This window comes from Arachis duranensis, chromosome 5 (assembly GCF_000817695.3).
Source record: "Arachis duranensis cultivar V14167 chromosome 5, aradu.V14167.gnm2.J7QH, whole genome shotgun sequence".
Taxonomy (NCBI): domain Eukaryota; kingdom Viridiplantae; phylum Streptophyta; class Magnoliopsida; order Fabales; family Fabaceae; genus Arachis; species Arachis duranensis.
In genome coordinates this window covers 91,197,805-91,201,765 of record NC_029776.3, presented here as the reverse complement: position 1 = coordinate 91,201,765, position 3,961 = coordinate 91,197,805, and the positions used below count along the sequence as shown (strand labels likewise).

The window sequence follows — 3,961 nt, the reverse complement described above, 5'->3', positions numbered from 1 at the left end:
CAAAGAGATCAATAAAAGTTGTAGAGAGAAATAAAGAGAGAGAAACCATTGGAAGAAGAGGAACAAGAGGAGGGAGAGTAGATGCACAGTGGAGTGGAAAAAATGTGGTTTCCTGATGGGATAGAGGTTGATACTGATATTGGAAGTGATGGTGGCCATGGCTGAGGGGTGAGGTGGGTGGTGTGGTGGTGTGATGGGGTGAAGGGTAGAGAGAAAAAGAAGGATGTACTCATGATGAAGAAGATAATGATGTATATTATTATTTTAATTTTGACTTTCCTTTTAGATATATTTAATTTTTATGGAAATAGAATTCGACTAATAAAGTAATACTTCAACCATACTCTTTAAAGAATTAAAATTTATTTTAAATGTTAAGAAAAAAAGATTGAATCAAATAAAATACGAGTTTAATTTTAACGATGGATAGTGTAATATCTTTTATATTTATTTTATTGGATAATTGTTTACGTGATTAATGAAAAAAACAAAATTTTAAAAGTTAAATTGATTATAAAATTTTTTGTTATTAATTTATTAGTTTAGTGATTTAATTGATTTAATTATGATTCAATTAAAATAAACATAAAAGATACACAAAACTAAAAATATAACAATATTCAAATTAAAAAATTATAATTCTATTTAAATATAATACAAAAGTCAAATAACAAAGGAAATATTTAAATTAAATAATAATAATAACAATAATAATAATAACAATAATAATAAAGTTTTAAGTGATAATGAATAGGTAAATCAACCGTAATGGCACATTAGAAATTAAACTAGATTCTTTTAATTCAAAGACAAATTATAATGAAAAAAGTTTAATCAAATATAATGACAAATTATAAAACAGAGATTTAATCATATTTTTTATAGCATATATTTTTTTATATTAAATGTTATATTATATGATTTTTGGTAAAAGAAAATGTATGATATTATTTTATATTAATATCTCAAAGATAAATCTAATTAATAAAAAAACAAAATATATATTAAAAATACAACTCTTATTCTTATCATAAAAAAATCTTAGGTAAATAATAAAAAAAAACATTACAACTCTTCTAAGTTTCATGTATGGTTTTAAAAATCGAATCAGATAGATCTAATCATGAATTGGATTTTTATGCAGTTTGATTTAACATAACAAATTGCCATACTAAAAATTGGACACAAATCGCTGAACTGACCAGAAATCGACTGGTCGAATCGATTTGAGATTCGGCCGGTTTTAATAAAATGGTATCGTTTTTGCGTTTTGTTGAAAAAAGAAGAGTCAAGTTCTCCTCAGACATCACTTGAATCCCTCGCTTCCCTTTCGAGCCCCATACCTGATTCTTCAGTCATACATACTCTCATTATTTCTTCCTAAAACGTAACTTTAGCCTCCATCGCATCGTCGTTGGTCTCACCGTCGCCGCCTAATTTGTCGTGGTGGTTCGCCAATCCTCTTATTTCGCCATGCTCGAAGGCCTTTCCATTCCCTCAACACTAGCATCTCCAAGTCCTGTTCTGTCGTCGTTCGTCTGTCGTGTTCGTCGTCAGTTTCCTGTCGTCCGTCGCTAGTTTGCCAGTGTTTGTTGCCAGCTTTTCGTCGTTCGTCACTCTCCTTCAAATTTTTTATCACTGCTTTTGTCGAAGGTAATGTCTCATATGCTTAATCAATGTTCGGAGTTTTTTTTTAGTTGATTGACTTTGTTCACTACTTGATGATAAATTTTAATTCTATTATTGACTTGCTCTTATTTATTGTTGGTTGATTAATTGTTACTGACTTATTACTGATCGATGATAAATTGATATACTGATAAATTATTACTAATTTGTTTTTTTTTTATTGTTAAATTTTGTCGTTTTTTATGATAAATTTTGTACTCATTGGCTAAAGGAATACTTGTAATTTAAGTTGGTGCTTTATACCCTTATTATATCACAAAGCTAGCTCACTATTAGTGCCTGTTGTTCGTGCTTTTTTTTTAAGTTAAGAAATTATCAAATTATATTGATTATTAAATGACTTTGTTCACTATTGCTATGCTATGTTGTACTCTCGTTTGCGTCTTTTTTGTTGTTGTGCTGTGTTTTTACGCTCTACAATTCACTATTATACTTTTTTGTGTTCAATTAATTAAAACTATACTTTGGACTTGCTATGGTTTCAACATATGAATTTTGCCAATTATACATTTCTTAGATTAATGTTATATTATTCAAATGAATAGTGTTAGAGAGTCAATTACTTAAGTGTACAATATGTACAATGTGCTAAATCTTTGGTCTATGAATAAAATGAACATCACACATGCTATCCAGAATAATCATTCGGATACCAAGAATCGAACTCCTGACCTTTCGGATCTAGAACTCTAATATCATATCATGAAACCACTCATTCAAAAAACGTAACATAATAAGACAATGTAACACTAATGATTATATCTCTAATACTTCCTAAACCTCCATTGTACGCATTATATATTTAAATCATTGACTCCCTATATTTTCCCTATTCAAATTGGATCATTCATCTTCTCATTTTGCTCCACTCTTTTTTTATTTTTCTTTTCACTTCTTCCTCACTATGCTCTCGTTTTTTTTTTTGGTTATTATTCCACTATGGACTCGTTTTTTCTTTTTTTTTTGTCTCTTAAGATTTTGAGCTAATGAACAGTGAGGAGGGAGAATGGGATATTTTTGATCTGTGTATGCGATTCATTTAAGAAATTTAGAATGTTTTAAATTTTTGTTTTTTTTAAGGATTAACTATAAATTAGGTATCGAAAAATTTAGTAACAAAAATTTTGAAAGATATTATTAACAAAACAATCTTAAATAATTTAAAAATATGACAAAAATAACTAATAATTATTATATTTTTTATAAGTGATAAAAAAAACTTTTGTATTTAACAAATTAATTTATTCATTTGATCTAAATTTTTGTGACAATATTCGAATAAATATTAAGAATGTGTACAAAAAAATTTAGAACAAAATTTGATCTCTAAATTTTGTTTTATTTTTTAAAAGAATATGTAATCCACAATAAAAAAAACTTTTTAAAAAATTTAACTTGATATAAAATTACTAAATTTTAAAGATGAAGAAAATCTTATTTTTTAAATAATGATTGAAAATTTTTTTTATTAAAATTTGATCTCTAAAGTCTTTTTTTAGAATATATATTAAATATTTAGTTTTTTTACACTATTTTTAAATTTTTTAAAAATTTATTTGTCATTAACATGATTTGAATTCTCTTTGTCAATAACGTATACTTTCAAATATTATTTTAATAATTTACTCTTTTTCTTAAATTCAACCCTAAAATAATATCATTTAAAGTATTTATAAGAAATCAGACAAATCTCGATTCAGTCTAACCTATTTATTTCTAGTCGGTTTATTAGTTTACTAATGGTTTTTAAAATTGACGATTTAACTTATAAACCGATTGAATTTCTAAACAGTTCTTAGTTTGACTGATTCAAAATGGTTTTTAGAATATTAGAAAAAATTAGTTTTTTTTTAATTTAATCTTATTTGATTTTACACACAAAATTATTTTACACTTAAAATATAAATATGTCAAAATTAAATTTATAAAACATTAGAAGTATTTTTTTCTAAAACTTTAGAGATAAAAAATTAATTTATCGTTATATTTACTAAACGACAATTTAGTGTTATAAAGGACCATTATTATTATTCTTCTTCTTCTTATCATTATTATTATCATTATCATTATCATTATCATTATTGTCGTTTTTTTCCGTTTATTTATAAATAGAAATGGTGAGATATGAATATAAAAACAAAAAATTATATTTAATAGATAAAATATAAATATAAATATTTTCTCGTGAGACACGAAATTAATATATTGTATATCCTTTTTAATAGAAAAAACACAAAATTATTAATAAGAATACAATTTTTTTTTTATTCTT

General features: G+C 24.9%; 1 protein-coding gene across 1 annotated transcript in view; it reads right to left on the bottom strand.

The window, feature by feature from the left end:
- Positions 1–3,961, bottom strand: part of LOC107490367 (cytochrome P450 CYP736A12-like) — an 8,817-nt gene that overhangs the window by 1,864 nt on the left and 2,992 nt on the right. The window lies entirely within an intron of this gene.